This window comes from Nanorana parkeri, unplaced genomic scaffold, assembly GCF_000935625.1.
Source record: "Nanorana parkeri isolate BGI_ZX_2015 unplaced genomic scaffold, ASM93562v1 scaffold1822, whole genome shotgun sequence".
In the NCBI taxonomy this organism is placed as follows: Eukaryota; Metazoa; Chordata; class Amphibia; order Anura; family Dicroglossidae; genus Nanorana; species Nanorana parkeri.
This window is the reverse complement of record NW_017308090.1, coordinates 35920-61072: the sequence shown is the minus strand read 5'-3', so window position 1 is coordinate 61072 and position 25153 is coordinate 35920.

Genomic DNA, 25153 nt, shown 5'->3' with positions numbered 1-25153 from the left:
GTGGAGATGAGGCCCCTGTCTCCTCAACATGGGGACAAAGTGCCTTGCAAGGAGGGGAGATTCACTCAGCCCCATTTATTAGCAAATACAAATGGCCTAGGAACACACCACATAATGCATAGGAACCTCGCTCCCATTGAAGTGCCACGTCTCTGGAGGTACAAGTGATGGTTAAAAGAGAACTATGGGGTAACCTTTTTATCCCATAGTTCTATTTAGGGTCACGGAAGTACATATACTAACATCCTCCCATGACCCAAAACTCAGTATATAGCGGGCTATTGCCTGCTATATGCTGAGAGCGCTGCAGCCGCAGATCCACCCCACTGGCTGATTGACAGTAGGCTCTGCCCATCCCCTCCCCATCCGTCCCTCTAGTCAGTGCTGGAGGATCGGTGAACTGACAGTCACCGTTTTCTGCAGGGAGATAATCGGGAAGTGAGCGAGCAGCATTATGTGTTCGCTCACTTCCCAATCAATAGAGCTGACGTGTTACAGTTTCAATTTCACACGTCGGCTCTAACTATGGGGATGAGTGTAATTCACTCACCCCATAGCTCTCCTTTAAACATGACATAATTATATGTCAACAGAAAAAAAATGGCTTCTACTACAAAATTCTTTAATTCCAGGGAGAAATCTGTATAATGATCCAAATTGCTAAATTGTGTGGTATAGAAGAGTAAAGTGAGGCAACACCAGATACAACCCAACTGTAGTTAATGCTCCCCTAACATGCATTGAATGAGATGCTTAGGGCTCTATTCACTAAGCTGCCAAAGGCAGCCAAGTGAACGACCGACCTGTTTGGCTATTCACTGCAGGCTGATACGGCTGATTTCAGCCATATATATCGGCAGAAATCAGCCGTACATCAGGTGGCTTCGGGTCGACCAGACATGCTCAGCATGTTCGGCCGACCCGAAGTGCAGAAGGAGTTTAACTTAGCCGATCCAACATCTGGATCGGCTAAGCTGAACCTCCAGCAGGCTACTCGCTGCTGTTCGGTCTATTCTTATAGATGCCGAACAGCAGTGAGTAAATAGGCGAATGCCGCGGGATTGTGGGACCGTGCAGAACAGAAAAATAGTTTAAAAAGGAGAAAAAAAATAGAAAATCATTGGGCGGAGCTAGCAATGACAGCTAGCTTCGCCCAACTGTTTTCTATAGCCCGGCGATTCTGCTCCCGTCATAAAAAAGAAAAAAAAAAGAAAACATTTTCACCATAGGAATGCATTGCTAGATTCCTATTGGCTATTCCAATTTGCAATAGCCAATAGCAAATTAGCTATTGCACCCGCCCTCTGTCAATCACTAGTGGGGACATGATGGAGAACTGCAGCTGATCTCTCTGCAAGTGTCCGGAGCCAGCCGTAAGATCACAGCTGGCTCCACCCAGCTGTCAGAATCAGGCTGGTGGCCGGCCAATGGCCAGCCGCTCAGGCAGCTTCGGCTTTCATCTCGGCTCAGTCGAGCCGAAGCATATGCCTTCGGCTCGACTGAGTCGCCCGGCCAACTTCGGAGGTCCTGGGGCCGAAGCTAGCCGAAGGATCGGCCGAAGCTACGGCTAGATCCTTCGGCTGCTTCGTGAATAGACCCCTTAGTGTCGCGCAAGTAACCAGGTAGATTTCTCATGTGGGGCTGAAGGAGGGCATCCTCCACATCACTTAGGGGTTCATTAAGGGAGCCTATACTGGCCACTATAGGTCTGCCCCTCAACGGTGCGTCCTGTTTTTGCACCTTAGGGAGATGATGAAAAATAGGTATAATAGGAAAATCCGGTATCAATTTATCCAGTAATTTTTTTATCTAAAATCCCTCTGGTCTCAACTCTGTGGAGGAACAACCTGAGTTGCCCCTAAAGGCAAGTGTGGGATCATGCTTACATTTTAAATATGTATCCGTATCCTGTAACTGTCTCATAGACTCTCTGTCATAATCTTTCAGATTTACAACCACCCCATCCCCCCCCTTATCAGCACTTTTAATAACTAGCAGGGTTATTCACAGAAGGGTGAAGAGTTTGGAGAAGGCAGGAGAAGTGAACAATCTAGGACAAGATAGCTGATTTGGAAAAATTCTCCAATTCAGCTCACTTTCCAGTTCAGCTATGTTGTCCTAGATTGTTTACTTCTCCTGCCTTCTCCAAACTCTTCCCCCTTTTGTGAATAACCCCCTATATCTCTATTGTCAGTGAGTGATTGTAAAGCTAGTTTCTCATCCCGAGACAGGTTATATCTTGGTCTATAATCACTGGATCTAGTCTGGTTTGCGAGGGCGGTGAGGCCTTGTTCATCACACTTCTGAAATAAATCTAATTTATCTCCCCTATTTTGCACAGGGTAAAAATTGGAGAATTGAAGTTTTAATTGAGTGTGTTCCTGAACTCTAAAACTAGTTTGAAGTGCGTTGCAATCATAATTAATCATGCTCATATCATGTAATGTACAAAACCCAATGTATTCAAGATAACATTCTGTGATTCACAGTCGGTATCCAATCCACCAAAGTCCATATCCGCAGATGTGTTTTTATAGCGTTTCATACTGAGATGAAAATCACAAGCTATGCTATGGAAATTGTTTTGCCACTGTTTGGCAATTTTGCTATAATACAGTGTTGCTGATTTTGTTATGCAGAATTACAATGTTCTGTAATACCACATATAGCTTAAAATCATCCCTAAGGCATGTTATTTAGAGAAGGTGTGCATTTTACATTTTGCCCCTTAAGCTACATGAAAAGACCCTCTCCCTGCTCAAATGTATTTTAAAAGGCAATTGTGTTCTAATTCGTTTCCCTCCTGGCATTGCCCGGTTTCCCATGACCTTTGTTTTACTATTCCTTGCCTATTAGCCTTGAAATGGCCAGAATTGGATTGACAGATTTGGCTCCTATTGACTTCAGTGGGGTCCAGATTAATGTTCAAACTTCAGAGCAGTTTGGCCTACACCCCATGGACCGAACCCTGGTACATTCAGCTCTTCACTAATCCCTGTCTTTTCCAGGTCTGCCCAACATACAATGAGTGTGTATATGGCTCACTGTAAATATAGTTTTCAGCAATCAGCAGTAGCATCTAAATGTCCCTTTAAACACTCTGGGGTCTATTCACGAAGCTGCCGAAGGATCTGGCCGTAGCTTCGGCCGATCCTTCGGCTAGCTTCGGCACCAGGACCCTTTCGGTTCAGTAGAAGGAGGTATTTGGGGAGTCCAGGGGGGCCCCATCCACCCCCTGTCCCAAAACGTGCTGGGAGGTCTAGGCCTCCTGAGCGCCTGATCCCCTCTCTCACCCCTGAGTCTGGCATCATCGTGGGAGCCCCTCCAGGGACCCTCCGGCCCCCCACTCACTGCCCATGTTCTCTGGGTCTGTTGTGCAGGCTGTGAGGAATCCCCGTCGCCGACGGGACTCTGGGAGAGGTCGGGCCTGTCTTGCTGCGGGTGATGGGGTGGAGCCGATTCCCCGTGCTGCTCCTCCCACCTCCTCTGAAGTCTGTATGCGGCCTGCTGGAGGAAGACTGTCAGCGGCCGGGAGGCGGAGCCACGCCCTCCCCCCCCCTTAAAGGGACAGCGGCTTCTTCAAGCTGGCTCTGCCTCTGTATGCCAGGAGGCGATGATCGCGGCGAGGATGGCGGGTGAGGACCCATGTCGGGTCCCCTTCGCTGGATGGGGTGGTGTCCCCCGGGGTGGGCTTGGTGGTTTGCACGCTGCGTTGCCGGTTGTTTTGGAGTTTAGCGGGGGTTTTTGTCTTTGCTAGCACAGGGCGACTTTTCTGGGGCTCTGTCGCCGCCACCGGGCCTGTAGGGCGTGGTTGCCAGCGGGGTATTACTCTGCACCGCGGTATGCAGGGGGGTAGGTGCTGCTCCGGCTGTGATCCCTGCACCTGTGGTGGGGGGACCACCGAGGGGCGGGCCCGGCCAGGAGGGGGGTGTTAGCACCTGCACGCCTCTGTCTGGGGGGCTGGCTTCTGCTTTATGGCACGGGGATGCTGATGGCGCAGGCAGATATTGCATCTGAGTTTCGGTTGCTCCCCGTGCACCCTGATCGCCAACACTTGCTTGGCTGTCAGTGGAATGTTATTTTATTGATCGTTTGCCTATGGGGTGTTCGATGATCTGTTGCTTTTTTGACAAGTTTAGTACGTTTGTCAAATGGGTGGTGCGCGATGTGGCTCGGGTTTCGTCCATCATCCACTACTTGGATGAATTTTGTGCGTCGGTCGTCGGGTTCCCCATCTGTTTGGTGTGGTTGATTACTTTTGAATGAGAGGCCCGGGAGTTTGTTGTTCCGCTGGCGCACAACGTGACTGAGGGTCCTGTGACCAAACTTCAGTTTTCGGGTGTCATCATTAATGCTCGGGCAGTGGAATGCCGCTGGCCGCAGGACAAGCTCGTTGATCTGCAAAGGAAGGTGGATGTGGCTCGGAGGGCGCGTTTCCGCCTGCTTCGATCTCTTTTGTGGGACACTGAACTTTGCCTGTCGCATCATGCCGATGGGGAGGATTTTCAGTCGGCGTTTGTGTGGGCTGCGGCGGGGATCTCATCAACACATCAATTTATTTGTCTGACTGGCGAGCACAGGGCAGATTTGGCGGATTAGGAAGCGTTCCTAGAGACTTATACCAGTAGATCATTGTGGATGGCACCTGTGCTGTTGGCTTTTGACCTTGGGTGGTGCACGGACGTGGCAAGCAGCACTGGTTTTTGGGGCTTATTGCCAGGCGGCTTGGTGCGCCACGGCATGGGCGGAGGATTGGCACGAGGCGGGGGTTGTTTTTTTTGGGGGGGCAATTTGGCGCTTTTGAATTGTTTTCCATCGTTGTGGCCATCGAGGTTTAGCGGGGGCGTTTTCGTGATCGTCATCTTTGTTTCCACTGTGATTCTATGGGCTTTGGGGAGGAAGTGGACCGGTTGTCTGCTTCGGTCGCCTCCGGTGGTGCGTTTGTTACGGCATTTGGTTCTTCCTTGCTTGCGTCTCATTTGTTTTGTAAAAGCAGTGCATGTTCCTTGGGTTCAGAATTCGGTTGCTGATGCGTTTTCTCGTTTTCAGTGGGATGGGTTCTGGTTGCTGGTGCCGGGAGCGGCATGGGATTTCCTGTTCTGGGCATCTTTGGAGGGTGAATTGGGATCTCTGCAGCGCTGATTCGGCAGTCGGTAAGCACGGGCACTTGGACAGCGTGCTCGTCTGCTTGGCAGGGGTGTTTGGAATTGGTGGTGCGGCTGCCCCATTGTCTGACGTGGACCGGTTGTCGTTCCTGTTGTACTATAATGGTGGGGTGTTGCGCAAGGTGTGTCAGTTTCCAGGGATGAATGGGGCATTTGGCGGCATTCACCTTTTATTTAGGTTTCTGGGTGTGCAGGACGTGGCCGAGCAATTTTGATGCGGCAGGCTATGCAGGGTTTTTCGGAAGGGTCGCATGGCCCCGGACTCCAGGCGTCCTGTGTCTTTGGAGTGGCTGGTGGAGCTCATGGGTGTGTTGGAAGGGGTGTGTGTTTCCAGGTACGAGGCGGTTCTGTTCAGGGTGGCGCGTGTGCTGGCCTTTTTTGGGGGGCTTTGCGCATGGGTGAGCTTGTCTGTAGAAATAGGCAGGGTTTGGTGGGTTTGCAGTGGGGTGATGTGGTTTTCAATGGTGATCGGGTGGAGATGCGGATCCGCCGATCAGTGGGGTTGAGGGGCGGTGGTTGTCTTGGGCGGGGTGGAACCGGAGGCGGTTTGCTCTGTGTCTGGGTTTTTTTATGGAGCTGTGGGGCCAGGCGTTGCACAGATGATTCTTGCTCTGGCGCGCTATCAGTTTCTGGCGGGGTTTCGGCTTTGTTTGGCTAGGGTCGGCAGTTTCATACTCATTTGTTTCGGGTGGGGGCAGCAACCGAGGCTGCAAGGTGGGGTTTGCCTCCTGAGGTCGTTTGGAGGATTGGCCGATGGAAGTCGGATTGGTTAAGGGTTTAGGTTCGCACTCATCTTTTTTGGTGGGTGGGGATGGTGTGGTTTTTCCTTTCTTTTTCTGGGTGTGCCTCGCTGACGTTGTTTTTTGCGTTTTTTGCTTGTTTGGTTAATTGTCTGGTTTGTTACAGAGTTCCGGCAAGGCTTGGTGTGGATATTGGGAGATTCCTACGTCTTGTCGAGGGGGATTAGGGCTGCCGCAGGCAGCTGGGGGTCCCCTGGGGACGTTGCCACATTGCGGTGGTTGGGTGTTCGGGGCATTGAGTTTGGCGGGTTAGGGGGTCTTTGGGGGTCTACAAAAATCGGAGTGGATTACAAAATGGGGGGCCATCAGCTGGTATGGGTGCTTCCCCCCCTGTTGGTGTCCAGAATTGCAAGGGGTGGGGCCTGGCCCCTTAGGAACCTGGAAGTAGTAAGTGTCCTCGAGCTGGTTGTGGTGCGGCTGGGGACATGGGTGGAGTCTTAGGAGAGGCCTTTTTGGGCTGTTGGGCACCCAAAGACCCCTTCTCAGGTCAACAATTGTTTACAGTATTATTTGTGTATATTATTTGGTTTATTACTTTTGGTTATTGTTAAAGTTGTTTGGTTTTAATAAAAGGGCTGCTGTGGCCGTTAAAATCCATGTCACGCAGTCCCAGTGCTTATTGGGGTTTTAACGGAGGGACGAAAATTGACGAATCCATCAGTCAAGCAGTTTTCAGCAATCAGCATCAGTAACTATCTCTCCTTGCATACACACTGATTTATCTCTGTCTGCTCCAAGTCTGTCCAACACACACTGAGTTTGTGTTTGACTCAATGCATATAAAGCAGTTTTCAGCAATCAGCAGCAACAACTAGCTCTCCCTGTGAACAATCTGTAATCTGTCTCTAACTAAAACTTGTCTCCTTAAGGTGCCCATACACTGCTCGATTCTCGTACGAGAATCGCGGGAAATCCCGCGATCGTACGAGAATCGAGCAGTGTGAACGAAGACGTGCGACCGTTTCTACTGTACGGTCGCACGTCTTTTGTCTAAGGAGCACGCTAGAAAACCAGCCGAAAATCGTACGATTTTCGGCTGGTTTGAACGGTGCTCGGGAGACAAATGCCAACGGGCCGGTGTGCGCACATGCACACTGCCCGTTCAGCATTGCGGTCATCGGAAGCCCGCCCCTCAGGGAGGCGGGCTTGCGATGATCGAGAGTACGATCTGCCTGTCCAAGATGGGCAGATCGTACGTTTTTTTAATCACTTTACAACCATCGCAAGACTTAGGTCTTGCGATGGTTGTACAGTGTATGGCCACCTTTACACATGCCGTCAAAAGGCTGTTGGGGAACTTAACTTTTAAAGGAAGGGTCTGGCACTTAAGAAAAACCCCATGATTTACCCTTTCAAGCCACCGAATGGAGACCAAGAAGAAAATTGTTGGTAACTGGTTACTATAGATGAGAATGGCCACATAAGTTTGCCATTTTTTCAAAGTGCAAAATTCCAAAGCTCATCCCTAGTGTTCATCAAAGGCAGTTTCAATATTCTCTTATTGCAGATTTCCTTTAAACCTAGAGTGTTGGATCAACAGGCCTAAAGTAAACCTCACAGCAGAAGGCAAAGCCCCATTTGCATCAGGCCAACCATCACTCATTTTACTTCGCTGTGTGGTAATAGTAAAAAAAAAAAATCAAATGTAGGGTTTAATGTTAGAAAATCCACTTACCTTAACATAACTTCTGCACTGGAGAGTGTGACATCACTACTAGAGTATCTCACCGGAAGGATCATAATGTCACCCTCGCCTTGACGCAAATGCTTTTATTACTGCTGTAATTAGGAGATCTTATATGAGGGAAGGGGGCCTGATATAATGAGTGGACTATTCCTTTTTTTGCCATTTTAAAGGTTCAGACAGTTTTAGATTTTAAAATGAAAAAACAAAATAAAATGATTATCATTACACGAGTTTATTTTCAACAAAATCAAGAAGTGCAAGTTTTTTATACTGGAGTTGTTTATACACATTATAATTTTTCCTGCTCATTATTTCATATTAAAATACATGGTTTATATGCATGATGAAAGTGTGCTAATGAATATTTTAGCATTTGTATTCTTTTATACCTTCCCTGCATGTCATAATGGATATTATAATAACTATGATGGTTTGCTAGATGAGTACTTGAGGATATTAGGATCCTGTAATGAACAACATCTCCTGAATTCCATTAACTTTACCTGGTTTAATTAGGAAACACTTGAGAGCAAACAAGTGTTTCCTGCTGTAGACAGTGAACATTCCTTTAATTTTCCACACTATATTTACTTTTAATTATCTGGGTTGGCCAGAGGTACTGCACTTTCTGCATTGCTTATCTAATTTTTTTAGCTATCGTACATACAAAATTATATCGTTTGTTGAAAGTTATTAAAATGATAAAAGCTACTCAAGTCTCCTTTCTGGTGGACTGGAATGCAGGTTGTGATGCAAGTAGAAAATATTTATTCAGTCTCTATCTACTACTAATGTATAGGCATAAAGGCCTGGGTTTCTGGAAAGGACTGGCAAGTCCTTGGGCAGCAAATTTTGAGGGACTCACTACTTCTTGTTTCCATATCTTATCAGAATTGTTTTGCTATAAGGCATGAAAAGCAAAATATAGGAAGTTTGCAATAGAAAATAATGATTCTCAAAAGAAGCAACAAAGTTTTAGGACCCATTCACACTTAATGCACATGCATTAACACGCATTACGGCACGAGTTAACTTGCCTTGCGGTAAGGCAGGCCATTAATTTTATTTGGGCTGCCAACGCACAACAAAGCATTAAAAACAAGCTTGACCCTTTTTTTTAGCAAAGCACCACACTACAATGTACAGTATATGTGTTTTGATGTGCTGTGGCGCATTGGGCTCTACTGTACAATTATATACAACATTTTAGTGCACATTTTCACAGCGCATGGCAACACACCTGCCCCATGTGCACAGCGTTGTGGAAACGTGGACTAAAATGTTGTATATCATTGTACAGTAGAGCCCAATGCACAACTCACCACAGCACATCACAACGCAATGCAAGTTCACTAAGCAAATCGGTTCTGCTGGGAAAGAAAATTTCTGGTTTGATACAAACTCTTTGTATTCACTGAGGGCCCATTTACACTAGCTTGTCTGCTAAAACTATGCTTTTTTTCACAGTGCAGTGCACCACCCATCACTTCTGTGTTGTGGTATGAATAAAGGTGCCCATACACCTTACAACCACCGCACGACTTTCATTGTGCGATGGTTGTAAGGTAATTAAAAATTTGTACGATCTGCCCATCTTGGACAGGCAGATCGTACTTGCAATCATCACAAGCCCTCCCCGCCGGTTGCACGCCTTCCATACACCTGCCGATTATTACCTGCCTGATAATCAGCAGGTTTATTGGCACCATAAGGCACATAGAAGACAATGATTTTCTATGTGACCTGTGTTGGTGCCTTAAAATGCAGGATACTGCTGTATGTGTGAATGGGCTCTCTTGCACTGACTTGTACTAATTGATTTTTCCATCTGTAATTGTCTGTTAACTCTTCGCAAACTTCAATATGCACATGGGAATAATGGTAAGCATACTACCCCAGCTTTTAACACATTAGTCTGGAGAGCAGTAAATACTCCCACTCATGCTTGGCATATTCTCTACATAACTTTAGCATTCAGTAATGACTTACACAGTCTTCACTGTATATCAATCTTCCAACTCAGGTTTGCATAACTTTGTTAAATTCCTAGGAAAATTACCATTGATTTTTAACAGAATATAATATGTCCATCCAAAAACCTTTTAGTTTTGAGCGTGCAATGTTTTTACAGTTATTCATGGCTCATTAGACAGATTTTGTGTGACTTTCTGTTCTGATGACAATGGTTTTACCAACAGGAAGTGAGGAAAAACCTGCAAACAGAAACTAAGACAAAAGCTATCAAAGGGATTTTTGTAAAACAGTCCCCCTATTGAAGGTTCATAAAAAGAAAATAACATGCATAAAGAAAAAAAAAAAAAGAGCTGTACCAAAATGATATATTCTTTATATAGACTGGAAAAGAGAGCATGCATTTGAAAGGGTTAATTATTGGGTGCAGTCAAATGTAAAACCTAAATGTAAAACTATAGCCGAAAACAATATATTGGACAAGCAAAAAACGCTCAGTACCCTTCCAAACAATACAAATATTGATTTATTTGATCTCAGTAAAATATTGTTACTTCTGTACGAAATACACACTCAATTATGTTGTATAAAAAAAGGAGTCCTTTTCCGGAGGAGTTTGTTGCTGAGGGCCTTAAGTTTTCTTTGACTACTAGATAATAGTGGTCTACTCTGTTTGGTGAATCCATTGAATCTGGATCTATTTATGGAGAAGGGATTATGAGTAACATTTGGAGCACCTTGGCATTATTTACTGCTCCATGGCACATGTTTTGGGTTGATTGTTTATGGACATAAGAACTTTATAATTGTTATTTAAATGCACATACAGTATATGGCATTTTGATGTTTAGTATTTTATGAGCGTTATGGATTTTATGGATTTTATGTTTTATATTATGTGTGCTAGGTTTAGTGTGGTACAGTATTGAATCATATATTAATAATTGAGGATACTGATTTATATTTCACATTTTATTTCAAATTGTATGCAATTTAGTAGCTTCTATTGTGCACTTTGTCACTTGGTTTATATTAATTCATAGCACAGTGCAATATTTGTTATTAATTTATAAGTAATGTGATCACTATAGCACAGCAGGTGTAGGTATTTAGATGGAGATAGGGGCGCAGACATTACTAAGATTTTAAATCATGTTGTATAGGCTCCAACTATAACTAAAATATGTTATTAGATTGATCTGATCGTTTAATGCTGTGTAAATGTAACTGTTTTTCTTTGCATAAACCTCTATAGCATATTTAAAAGTTGCCTGTACAAAGGAGTGAATATATAAAATGTTAAGGCTCTATTCACATCTGAGCATTATAGGTGTATTGTAGTTAGGGTGTATTGGAAAAAGTCCTAATTGCTACAGCTTTGAAGTGTAACATGCCACGCATAGGCATTAATTGAGTCTAAATGAGTCCAACTCATATTGGTCTCAAGTTTTTCTCCAACATCAGTCAGCGTGGAAACAGGTCATCTAGTTGAAGAACTGGATGGAGAAAAATCTGACTATTGCAACTGCCATCCTGCCATCACTGTTTATGTGTATTACTTTGTGAACAATCTTACTAAAAAAGGGAACAATCATCCAGTATGTTTTTGATGGCAACCCAAAGATAAGACACACATACTGCTGCGATGACAGCTTCTCTTTATTTGCTGCAGGAAACTTCTTACTGTGTAGAAATCCACAAATATGGGCATTGCAGGTGGAGCAAAACTTCAATAGGAGAATAACTTGTACTTAAGCAGTCATGTAAAAAAAAATAACCTTTTTGGTAGTAAGTTGAGGGAAAGGAAATTCATGGCCCCTATGATTTTGTGTAGTTGATGAGGTGGGTAAGCCCAATGTTTTCTGGGGGCCTATGTTCAGTCCTTGCACTGGGTCCAAGAACTTTAATCTGGTACTGTGCACATATTATTTTCTTTTTTTTTTTTTTATGTGAGGTATGGCAATAACTGCAAACGTAAAAGTTACTGCTTAGAAAATTGCTCTGAAACCTGAATTTCTAAATGTAGTTTGGAGGAGGGAGATTTGTTCACTGACAGAGTGAATTGCATTGCATCCAATCTTTATATCCAGGACCTACAAGCAGGATGTTGTTTGACATGTCCTACCATAGGCCCAAACTCTTACGGAACACTACATTTTCTTCCAAACAGTACAACGAAAACCAATGCAGGGACATTATTGTTTCTATAAATATTTATGTCTGAATTCTGAATGTGTTTTTCCTTTTGCCTGGAGTTCGTCTTTGCGTATTATAATGATTTATATTGCACCAATATCTCCCATAAGACAAAGTAATTTAAGAAAATCAAGATGAATATATACAGCTGATAGAAACATAAAAGTATTGCAAAGTAACAATATGTACAGTTTTGCAGTAAACCACAGATATCACTGACATGATACCACAACCATTCTATATGCTTAAAAATGTCAGGGAAAATGAGCAAATACAAGAGGTAAGAGAATGTATAAGCTATTCTTGGACTGAAAATACACTGCTAAGTAAACCTATGATTTGCGTATGCAGTGCAAAGCAACTATTTCATTTTAAAGAGGATCTGTAGTACTAAAAGGTAGCTTAAAATACCTTTTTTTAAACTGCATTGAATCAGATTGCGGTGCTGCTGTTGTATGTAAGCCAAGCTAATTTTAAAAGAAAAAAGATCAATTTCACAGTGAAACATACACTGCCAGCGTATACTGTTGCTGGCATTTTCTGTGAAAATTATACTGCTCTGTAACACCACATATACCGTAGCTTTAGGGCAGTTCCACCACAAAGGCAAAATTCCAGGGTGTTCTGATCAGCGAAGGCTTTTCCTGTTGTGTCAAAGCTTGTCTTATGATTGGCTGCCTCACTGGTCAAAAGCAATGTACATGATGCAGGATTATACAGGCATTCTTTGTACCAGAAGTGCTGAAGATGCCCCGAGGGTGTCTGCAGTAGTGGGACTGCTGACTGCTGAAGGTATATACAGCCGCTGCAAATGAAGCTGAAGAAGCAAATATTACCCCTAAGTAACTAAACTTGGGGAGCTTGAGTTACTGAGGCATTATCTATACGAGGGGTAGATAAACTCCAGCCCCCCCATCTGTGGTGAAACTACAAATCCCATGAGGCATTGCAAAACTCAGCCACAGGCATGACTTCTAGGACCAAATGAATGATGAGATTTGTAGTTTCACCACAGCTGGAGGGCTGACGTTTGGCTATCCCTGATCTATGCTAACTGTTCCAAATCAGGTAGGAAAGCAGATACAGATAAAGGGAAGAGCTTACAAACACTATTTTATTAATTTTAAGGTTAAACAATCAAGTGGACAAAATAGACACATCTGTTAGACAGTTAAAAGAGGTAGTAAAGATGGGAGATTGGCAGCAGAGAGATAAATATTTTAAATAACTAAATTAGGTAGTATGCTCAGAGCCGTAGCTAGCTCCTTTTGCGCCCGAGGCAAGAACAGAAAATTGTGCCCCCCCAACAGATGTGTTATGTCACCCTATGCCACGCACGCACAGCGTCATGTGACGTCATGCGCCCTGCCTCCAGGATGGTAGCACTAGCAGGAAATGCGAGGAGAAGCTGTGTTGGACGTCTGGCGCCCCTGTTGCCAATGGCGCCCTGTGCTCGCCATGGCAACAGGGGCGAGCCAGGCTGGCCCTGACTACGCCCCCTCTCAGCTGCACCTGAGGCGAGTGCCTCAATCGCCCCATGGTAGCTACAGCCCTGAGTATGCTAGCCAATAGATACAGAACAGTCCAAGGGCAAAGCCTTATGGTAGGAACTAAAAGATAAGAGAAGGTTACCAAAGAGATGGATAGGCATGGGATGAGAATAGGTGATAAGGTGGGACAAGGAAATTAGGAAAGAAATCCTTTGTTTAATAATGGGACTGCAATGTAAGACAAAACTAAAGGAGGGTCAGGCTGGTTTGCAGAGCAAAGCGATCTCTAAAACTATTTCCTTTAAAATTTGTTGATGATACCCAAAAACTGGAAGTGGCGGATAAAGCGTGTAATAAAGGTAAAACATTTTGTTGCAAACATTTCATAAATTCCCCCCAGAGTAAAGATCTAAATTATGAAGATCATGATGGGCACCTACAGATGGCAGCAAACATCTGTGACCACCGATCAACATTGGGGGAAACGTTGGCTGAGTTGGACTGTACAAGGCAATGCATATTTTTAGGCTGAGAAAATGCTGGTTCTGAGGCTGTCTGCTGAGTGTCAATGTGTAAGCATATATTTATAGATAATGCAAACAGAAACAGGATGATGTTTAAGCTTTAATATCGTTGGAGAGTGGGGGAACAGTCCTTCCGATGTGTTTTTTGCATGGTTAATTTTTTTGTGTGTGTAAAAAAAGCCCTTACTTCACTCAATTTGTAATGTGAAAACACCTCCATGTGTATGTGCTTAGCAGGCCCAAATAGTTTTAAAGCTGAACTACAGGCACAAAAACTAATTTGAACTGCAATTCTGCAATAGCCTCAAAATAATATAAATACACTTTGGGGTATATTTATAATCAATCTGTAGAGTCATTCACTCTGCAAAATTGCATGTGCAAATGGAGGCAAAAACTAATGTTATTAGCATATTTTCTTTAAAGGTCGAATGTAATACCAGGTAAATACTACAATATGGCCACTAGATGTAGCAGAGGAGAATAGGAAATATATACTTCTTTTCTATGCTCCTCAGCTCCACATACTAGGCCTCAAACCCAGGCCTCATTCCAATCACATGGTCACCCTCTTCAGGCAGCAGGCCTAGGAGAACCAGACAAGCCACAGAACCCTTCCCATAGACCGATAGGCTGCGGGGAAAACTGGCTTCCCAAGATCACTTCTGAAAATGTATTCCCTCTCCCAGCCTGCACCACTTGCAATGAACCCCCTAGTGGTTGGCTGGGAAGACGCCAATATTCTGAACTCTGATTAGTGCAGCCTTCCACACTATTGCCAGGGACACTTCCTAGCAGGCAGAGGCAAACAATTACCAGAGATTAGGAGAAACTCAAGAAAACTGAAGCATTATTTAGAATCAGACTGACTACAGCCTTACAATCCTAAATTTAAATAGACACTCCTGCTTAGGCCAGGGTTGCTACAGATATATTTACTAATATTCATTAATTGATGGATTTTTTTAAATACCGTATATACTCGAGTATAAGCCGTCCCGAATATAAGCCGAGGGTGGGAAATGAGGCAGCTACTGGTAGATAGATACCAATAAAATTACATGAATATTTATTTAAAAGAAACATAACCTAGCTCTGTAAGTGGAAAAGGGGGTACAGGGCTACATATCATGTACTACGGATCATTTAACCCATTCATGTTAGCAGAGGATCATTGTAAATGTATTGTCTGCACTGTATTAGCAGTATATACTCCATATAGAGTATATACTGCTAATACAGTGCAGACAATACATTTACAATGATCCTCTGCTAACATGAATGGGTTAAATGATCCATAGTACAGGGCTACATATCATGTACTACGGATCATTTAACCCATTCATGTTAGCAGAGGATCATTGTAAATGTATTGTCTGCACTGTATTAGCAGTATATACTCCATATAGAGTATATACTGCTAATACAGTGCAGACAATACATTTACAATGATCCTCTGCTAACATGAATGGGTTAAATGATCCATAGTACAGGGCTACATATCATGTACTACGGATCATTTAACCCATTCATGTTAGCAGAGGATCATTGTAAATGTATTGTCTGCACTGTATTAGCAGTATATACTCCATATAGAGTATATACTGCTAATACAGTGCAGACAATACATTTACAATGATCCTCTGCTAACATGAATGGGTTAAATGATCCATAGTACAGGGCTACATATCATGTACTACGGATCATTTAACCCATTCATGTTAGCAGAGGATCATTGTAAATGTATTGTCTGCACTGTATTAGCAGTATATACTCCATATAGAGTATATACTGCTAATACAGTGCAGACAATACATTTACAATTATACTAACCTGAATGGATTAAATGATCTGTATGTAGCCCTGTACCCCCTTTTCCACTTACAGAGCTAGGTTATGTTTCTTTTAAATAAATATTCATGTAATTTTATTGGTATCTATCTACCAGTAGCTGCCTCATTTCCCACCCTCGGCTTATATTCGGGACGGCTTATACTCGAGTATATACGGTATGTAAGTTTTATTGTATTTATGATAAAGGGAACCACTGTACTATTTTCACGTTATAAAAATATGTGCTAACCAGTCTCCGTACAAATGGCTGGGGGGATTTGTCATAAAGGCAGACACATTTAAGGATGAATTCTTAGCATTAATATTTATCTATTTAAGCACTAATTAAGTACATACTGTACATGCTTAGTTTTTCCCGCAGTTTGGTCTTAATGCTCATTTTATAAGGATGACTCACAAAAAACTTGAAACCATCCCTTGCAGTTTGTCTTGTTTATTTTGCAGAATTTAACACCTTCTTTAGGCATTATTCACAATACATGGTCATCACAGTGCATAACTTTACAAGCCCAGTTGAAGAGGTGCCTGTAGCTTTGTATGTAAAGATCAACGTTTGCATCTCTCCACTATAACAAAGATATTGCAGAGAAAAGGATCAAAGTAAAATAAAACAAACATTAGGGTGCACCTACAGAATTATCATATAAGGAAGTTTTATTTGAGCTCTTGAGAGTAGAAACAAATTTATATAAATCATATATAGAACATTGGTTTGACACAAGGGGGGTAATTTACTAACCTAAACACACACACACACCAGGTGTGTGTGATTTTCACACAGCAAAACGTATTTATCAACCAAAAAGTCTCTAAAAGCATATTTCCACTAATGCCATATATGGAAAAATCATGCACATGATGCATATATAATGCTGCTTCACAGTTTAGACAAAAATGGTTAGCTCATGCATTTACATTCCTTGCATTCATCAACGCAAGCAACACAACATAGAGCTAATTTACCCAACATCACCTTGGAATTCCTTCAGGGCTTTGCACAACACACCTGCTGGGTGTGTACACATTACAAAGGTGTTTAGATTCCACCCATAGATCATGCTGGGAGGGAACACACTGCAGAGGTGTATACACATTCGTGGTGTGTTTATAAGGTTAGTAAATCAACCCCAAGATGTTTATACCTATTGCTACCAAGGAATATTATAGAAGATCGACAACTCTGATAAAATCTGTCCTTTATTTATATTGCAACCTAATGTTTTTCCTCAGATATTTTGATATTATTTATGTCTAAAACCAAGTCCTTCATTTTAGGTCCATTTTGCTCTTAACAGGCTCTAGCTAATATATTCACACTTGTAGTTGTAATTTGCCAAAACATGATATAATACTGTTTCCATCTTTGTAAATCACATTCAATTTAAGATAATACACATAGGGTAGGATAATTTAAGCATAACTAAAACTTGATCTAAACTTTTCTGGCATGTTGCAGAGTGCCCTGCTTTGTGGTATTTCTTTTTTAGTTCCTCAATACTTACCTTTTTGGTTTCCGAGGTCCAGCATCGGGCACATCCCTCTCCAATTAAATTTGGGGGTCTATTCACAAAGCAGCCGAAGGATCTAGCCGTGGCCGTAACCGTGGACACTGATCTCCAGACAGCCTAACTCTCCCTGCCGCTCCGGGAGTCTCCCGCTCCCGGCCGCCAAGGAGAGAAACACTGCTTTTTCAGGTTTTTTTTTTTTAATTCTGACACGGAGCCATGTCAGAATAGAAAAAAAATTAAACATTTTGGCAATAGGAATGCATTTGCTAGATTCCTATTGGCTATTTCAATTTGCAATAGCCAATAGCAAACAAGCATTGCACCCGCCCTCTGCTGCAGTTCTCCATCAGGTCCACTACTACTGATTGACAGCTGCAGAGGGCGGATACAATAGCTAGTTTGATATTGGCTATTGCAAATTGAAATAGCCAATAGGAATCTAGCAATGCATTCACATGGCTCCGTTTCAGAATAAAGATAAAAAAAAGAAGAAAAAGCAGTGTTTCTCTCCTTGGTGGCTGGGAGCGGGAGACTCCCAGAGCGCCCGGGAGTTTTTCTTTTTTTTGGACGGCTGCAGAAGCGCTGGCCAATAGAAAACAGTAGGGCGGAGCTAGCTGTCACTGCTAGCTCCGCACAATCATTTTCTATTTATTTTTTTTCTACTTTTTCAACTATTTTTCTGTTCTGCTCTGTACCACAGAGGGACCAAGCAGAACAGCCGAGCCGAATGTTGCTCACCGGCATTCCTTCTGCACTTCGGGTCGGCCGAACATGCTCAGACCCGAAGCCACCCGATGTACGACTGATTTCAGCCGATATATGGCTGAAATCAGCCGTACCAGCCTGAAGTGAATAGCCGAACAGCATTCGGCTCACTACGCTTTAGGTCGGTCATTCACTCGGCTGCCTACGGCAGCTTAGTGAATAGACCCCTTGATGTTCCATGATGCCTTGCACTTACTGTAGACATCATGCTCTGCATCTTTATATGAAATTGGACTACACAGCAAATGTGTCTCCTGGCGTGACAGCACTACTCCTGTTTTGGGAACTGCTCATGGAGCATTGTTACTCTAGGACCGTAAAGTCTGAAAAATGGCAGGGTCAACAGGTAAAAGAAAAACTGACAGAACGATGCCACTGGAACAAGATTTTTTTTAGTTTACTTACAATTTAAGTTGCATATGGGGGTCTATTAGGCCTCTTCAGACTGTTTATGATTTTTACATCATAAAATGTTGTACTGTAGGTTATGGGTTGTCCCCAGTTTAGATGCGACAACTGACATTTGTCAAATTATTCTACTTTAAGTTCTTTAGACAGGTGACAAGTTGACCTTGTAATGCATCTGTAACCAATTGTTTTATGTAAGATCAAGTAAGGTCCAGAGGACATGGCTGTCTAAGATATATAAATCACCTTTTAATGAACAGATCGATTTTGACTTACAAAATAGATTATTTGTAGCCAATCAAAGCTTGTTGACCCCAAATTTTTCAAGCATCATTTTAAGGCCATATATTTACAGATGAATAAAAATGTATAGTACAATTGCTATTGTGTTATGAAATGTTTAAAAGGCACCTTAAAAAAAAAAAGAATAAATGCACTTGCACTGATTTAAAAAAATATGCATTTATTAATTGTTTTTTCATTGGACCTTGCAAAGCATTGCAGTAGGTTAGTAGGTGCAATGCACAGACGCCTGCAGACCATGACCGGTCTGTACTGAGGGCTGAAAGAAATTATTAATGAACTTCAGGTACATTAGCGAGGCCAGTGACGGGCCCCCTGACGGCCGCGGGGAGCGGCCGTTTTTAAAGGCAGCACAGAGGCCCGGGGGGCAATTGCCACCCTGCCCCCCGGCCCAGTCCGCCGCTGGGTCAGGCCCATAACCACACTTGTGCTCCATTGAGATCTAAGGGTCCCCCTGCTATGGTGGTCTTTTCATTTACAGATAATGTGAATGGATCTATGTATGAATGGATGATTTGTCTGTGCGGGCAGTCATGCACAGCCACTCTGAATGAAAAAAAAACCCACAATATGCTGCAAGAGAAGAACTCAGTGATTTAGGGAGAGTGGTTTGGGGGTAAGGGGTTACAGACTTTGACCATGTTTAACGTTGCACCCTTAATATGGAATTAGACATTTTTTTTGTTTTGAATAGAGTAGGAAAGACTTAAAATGTATATTAGGTATTAATTTCTGTCTTTGAAAAGGTTTTGCCATACTTCCTCACCTCTGTTGTGCTCATTAAAACATTTGGGGTAGCAGTTGTCACAGGGTCAGGATGGAACAGACCGGAATGAAAACAATGTTAGAGGTTCTAACCCTTCATCACTCTATTAAAATGTGTTTTTTTTTTCAATGCGCAATTTCACCACCATAGCAACCAACTATCAATAATGCACTCCCTGGCCTTTGAACTTAGATCAAATTCCTTAGAAGGGCCAATAAGGGGTTGTTTGGATAGGACAGCCCCCTCACTATATAAAGTGTGCTTAGCTGTGATAGGGAAAGCATAGGAAGTGCAGCGCTTGATAAAGCACAATAAAACAATAAAATGAGTATCAAATTTAATATTTGTAAATAAATAAATTGCATCTTTTTGCAAAACGGTAAAAAAAATTAAGGAACGCAAAACTGTAAATAAGCAACTTATGTTAAAAATCATTTGTGCACCGTGTTGGTGTTTGTGTTGTAATACAATGATACAGGCTTACATTTAATTGCAACACAGCATATCACAACGCATGGCAATGCGTCACAATGCTTTTCCATGCGCTGCCACAGTTAAATTAATGTTATTAATGTTATTTTAAAAATTAAAAATCAAGCACTGCGATGCATTCTAACAATCCACCGCAGCGCATACATGTGCACCATATTGTGGTGTACACCATAGACACCACAATATGTATTGTAACCTCTGTTCTAAATGAATGGAAAGCACTCAGTATAGAGGCTTCCCATTCATTCAGAAACTGTCAACTAGTTTCTGAATGGGGAGAAGCCTCTGTAGTGAGTGCTTCTCCCTACTGAGAAACTCATGAATGAACAGGAAGCGATGTAAAGCACTAGCTGTTCATTCATAACTGGGGACACATAGTACTGAGGGTCCCCAGTTATTTACAAACATTGGAATGATCAGATGATCACTCCAGTGTTTGAACTGCACAGAGGATTGGTAAATATTACACATATTTACGGATCCTCCTGCTCAGCCATCATTCCCCCTCGGCACACACATATAGCAGAGCCGCCGGCTGTCAAATCCTGGATCGCTAGCGGCTCTGTCATCTGTGCGTGCTGAGCGGGTCAGATGTGTCAGAAAAATGGGGCTGCTTCCCATAGCACAAGGATGGCACGGATTACTGCACGCGCTGTGGCGCACGGACAAAATAAATGGATGTCACCAGCACACCAACAATATTGTAGTCCAAAGTGTTCGTTTATTGGAACGTCATGTCACCAAAACAGTAAAACAGTAGAAAGGCATCATGGCACACTCACAAACCAGCATGTAAAACAACATGTCTGGCAGCGACGCATGGGGTTTTTTGATATCTTCTGCACCCAATTTGATATCTTCTGCCCCCATGTGCTCCAAGATGGAGACTCTCATAGTTTAGAGTTAGGACCGCACTATAAGAGGTGCCTTGGCGCGGCAGTGCGGCTTACACATCCTCTGCTGAAGACGTATATCCAAACCTCTGTCATTATCCTTAGTGGTGAGACATGTTGTTTTACATGCTGGTTTGTGAGTGTGCCATGATGCCTTTCTGCTGTTTTACTGTTCAAAGCCCATTTCGTGTGCACCTTACTGTATAACTGCTAACAAATTGTTGAGTGCGTTTGTCGTTTGTTTTGCATGTCACCAAAACACACGCACGGACACAGGCATAGAAACCAATTAGCGGTGCATGTGTACAGGCACATTCCAGTGCACCGGGCATGACATGCACGCCCGTTAAAAAACGCCCGTTAATAAGCAATGCAGAACTCAGCGGACTGGCCCTGGGGATAGTATTATCCACAAAATTCCACCAGGAAGAGGAAGGGGAGAAAAAGAGGGAATCAACAGTACTTTCAGGCAAGTGACTGCAATGCACCCAAGAGGATAGGAAAAGAGCACATTAGCAGCATTTTAAAATAAGTGGCTGCTGTGCACCCTAGAGAAGAAGAGGAAAAAATAAGTATTTGCAGCACTATAAAAGAAAGTTGCCTGCTCTGTACCCTTGAGGAATAGAGGAGGATTTAAGAAAGAGAAGACTTGAGTGAATGCTTTCACATAAAGGTGAGAGGTTGAATTGGTCTACTTTCTGGGACTGTGGGAACATGAGGAGGAGGTGAAGGGGGTGGATGTAGAGGGTGTAGAGGAGGTAGAGGAGTAATGCTCTCCACCCACTACTTTCACATGCAGCACCTCTACTTCTACTTTTACATCTGCCTTACATTTTTTTTACTATTAAATGTCTGTTGTAATTAGGGGAAGGGAAGGAAGCCTATGGCCTAGGATTGTACATTCAATTTTTGCTACCTTTCCCCTGCCCATAGAATTCACTAGAGCATTTTCTGCCGCCTGCCCTTCAATCTGCATTATGGAATGGTAGTCATCCTATGGCAATAGGTTTTGTACCTGCAACTATGCCACCGGAGCCCTGAATATAGTGAAATAAATGGCTGCTGAGTGCCAGGGAGGAGTGCTACTAAAGAAACAAATAAAAAACAATTATGAAAATTAAATTAAAATAAAACAACATTTAAAAACATAAAATGGAGCCATACAGTCCAGGAACTTTCCACTACATTGTATTGGAGGGACTGTATGGCAAAAAGCTTAGTCAAAATGGGACTCAGACCGCCAGACTTGTGCATGGTTATAGTGTACTTTGTTTTTGGGTTTTTTTTGCAGCTTCAGATAGCAGCTGATGCTGCCATCTAGAGAAGCACTGTATAGCCACTGTACAATATTTGCTGCTATTGTCTCTCAAATAATACACTCTGAGTATTTCAAAATAAAACTTAACTCTTCTCTGTCTCCTATATTGCCACCTAACCAAGCTGCTTACACACTGTTCATCCACTGTATATTATTTGTGACTATTGTCTCTAAAACGAATGCACCCTCATTTTTATTTTAAGATAAAACCTGCAATATTTGTGGCTATTGTCTTTCATATAATATGCCTTGTCTATTTCTATTAGCTGCCTTATTCAATTGTTTATGTACTGTATTACCATAGACATATTCTATAAAACTGTTGTGCGACTAGCCAATTTGTATAAAGTTGAAATCTTCAGCTTTATTTTTTGTAAAAGTATACTTTCCTATAGCTTTTAGATCTGCTGAAGCTGCTACTTCCACTATTCAATTCAGGACTGTTACCACTGGGTAAAAAAAAATTAGATGTCAAAACCAAAATTGTCTAAAAAGGCAATTTTTTCAAGTTGTAATTAAATCAGATTGGTGTGCTGCTGCTGTATTTGAGTCAAGCTAAATGTAAAAATTAAGCAATCAATTACACATGCAAAACATGTGATGCCAGAATATACTGTAGTGTCACTAATGCTGTCCTTGAAAAATCATACAATTTTGTAACATCACATACAGCCTAAATATACCTTCCAACCATGTAATTGAAAGGGTTGGTGTTCTTTTTTGTCATGTCACCCTTGAAATCACATTAAAAAGGAGCACCCTGTGTATGTTATTAAAAAAAACCCAATGTTTTTGCTTTGTCCGCCATGGCCATGTCTGTTAGCCTTGACATTGGCCAGAATTTGGACTTCATATAGGATTCTGCAACCCCCCTTCCTCCAGTATTGAACCCAGGCAGAGTCGCTCATTCATACTAATACAGGATACAGGCATCAGCCATGACAATTAGAGCAAAATGTTATAGATAACTATGACTATAACCTGACTCCACGGATCAGGTTGCAACTGATCAAGTAGCAGATGTGTAGGTGTTAACTGTTGAAGTTAAATGCTAAACTAAGTGCTAAGTGCAAACTGGGCAATATCAGTGTAACAAATATAACCACTTCAAATTCTGATGTAACTGCAGATGTTGTGCTCAGCATATGCTTCTGGCTTACTGAAAAAAACTGATTTAAACAATGCCTGTTTATTTCTACCCACTTGTATGGCACTCCTGCTTGTGTTTATTCTAAATAATGTCAATATAATTTGCCAGTCCTTTCACTATGATACTATATATATTTATGACCAATCCTAATATATGTGTCTTTTACAAAAGATTAGCGAAGAGAGAATGAAGAACTATTACCCAACAGGAATGGCCATATTTTGGTGTGGTAGAGGTACATAGATGATGTATTCATCATCTGGACAGGTATTATACATGAGCTTCATGAGTTCATGAATAGGTTTGGTAGCAATACATTGAAATTTAGCATGGTTGCTAAGAGATACAAAATGTAATTTCTAGACCCAAAAACATTTGTACAGTGAGATGGTTCACCAAAAACAACACTCTATTAAAAGCCCACTGCAGGCAACGCCATACTACCAGTGCCCCCCCTCCCCTTGATCAGAAGCATACCCTACAGTTAATATCTTAGAATATGACACAACTGCTTGGATAAAAATGACTTTCAAGCCAGGAAAGACTACTACTACAGAAAAAGTACAGATTTTGAAGGCAAATCAAAAAGCTGGGGATAAAATGAGGAAGGTGTTACTTTTTAACATTACAATACCCAAGGAAGGAGGTGCCAACCATATCTTTGCTCACTATTCCTGTCACCATGAGGCAGTAAGGTATATTCTTAAGTACTGGTACCTACTCACAAGTAATAAAACTGTGAATTAAAACATAAGTGTAAGACCAGAACTAGTATTCAGATCATTCAAATCCATGTCTCACAGGCTGGTATAAGCCACTATAAAGGGAAGGAGAGGATGGATACCTGTTGAAATAAGGGTATTTTTAGATATGGCAACTGTAAGCAATGCCCTAAGGAGGATGATATGGCTCTACTGCCTAATGGTACTCTATTAAGGCCTCTACACTTTGTCCTGTGTGATACCATTGGTATTAATTACTTAATGTTCCGTCATTGTAGTGCTTTTTATGTGGGCAAGCCAAAACATCAATTCAAGCACCAAATTTATGATTGTATCGTATCATATGATCATATTCCTAAATGTGAAACCAAGTGGATTTTTACACTTAGAGCTACTCAGGTACCTGACATAAATGGAGTCTTATCTACAAGTTATATGTGCTGTATTTTATATTTTTTTAACTACTGAAAATAATCATAAGTGGAAAACCAGTAGTTACATAGTTACATAGTATTTGAGGTTGAAAAAAGACATTAGTCCATCAAGTCCAACCTATAGGATCTTGTTCCTAGGAGTACTACTTGTACCCCTGTATATTACGGTCCCTTAAGAAATCGTCCAAAAGTTTCTTGAACAATTCCACATTATTTGCTGAAATCACCGCCTGTGGCAGTGAGTTCCAGACCTTGACCGCTCTAACTGTGAAGAACCCCCTTCTCCCCTTATGCTGGAACTTCTTTTCCACCAATTTTAGGTGATGGCCTCTAGTTTTTGTAATGGAGTTAATTTTAAACAGTTTATTGCTAATGTTGCTGTCACCATTGAACATTTTGTACATGGAAATCATATCCCCCCTTAATCTCCTCACCTCCAATGTGAACATGTTTAAATTTAGTAGCCTTGTCTCGTAGCTCTGGTCCTCCATACCCCTAATTAGTTTGGTTGCCCTCCGCTGGACTTTTTCCAGCTCAATTACATCTTTCCTTAGTACTGGTGACCAGAACTGGACCGCGTACTCCAGATGAGGTCGAACCAATGATCTATAAAGTGGCAAAATTATAGACTTGTCCCTGCAATAGATCCCCCTTTTAATACAGGACAAAACCCTACTAGCTTTGTTTACAGCAGCCTGGCACTGCAA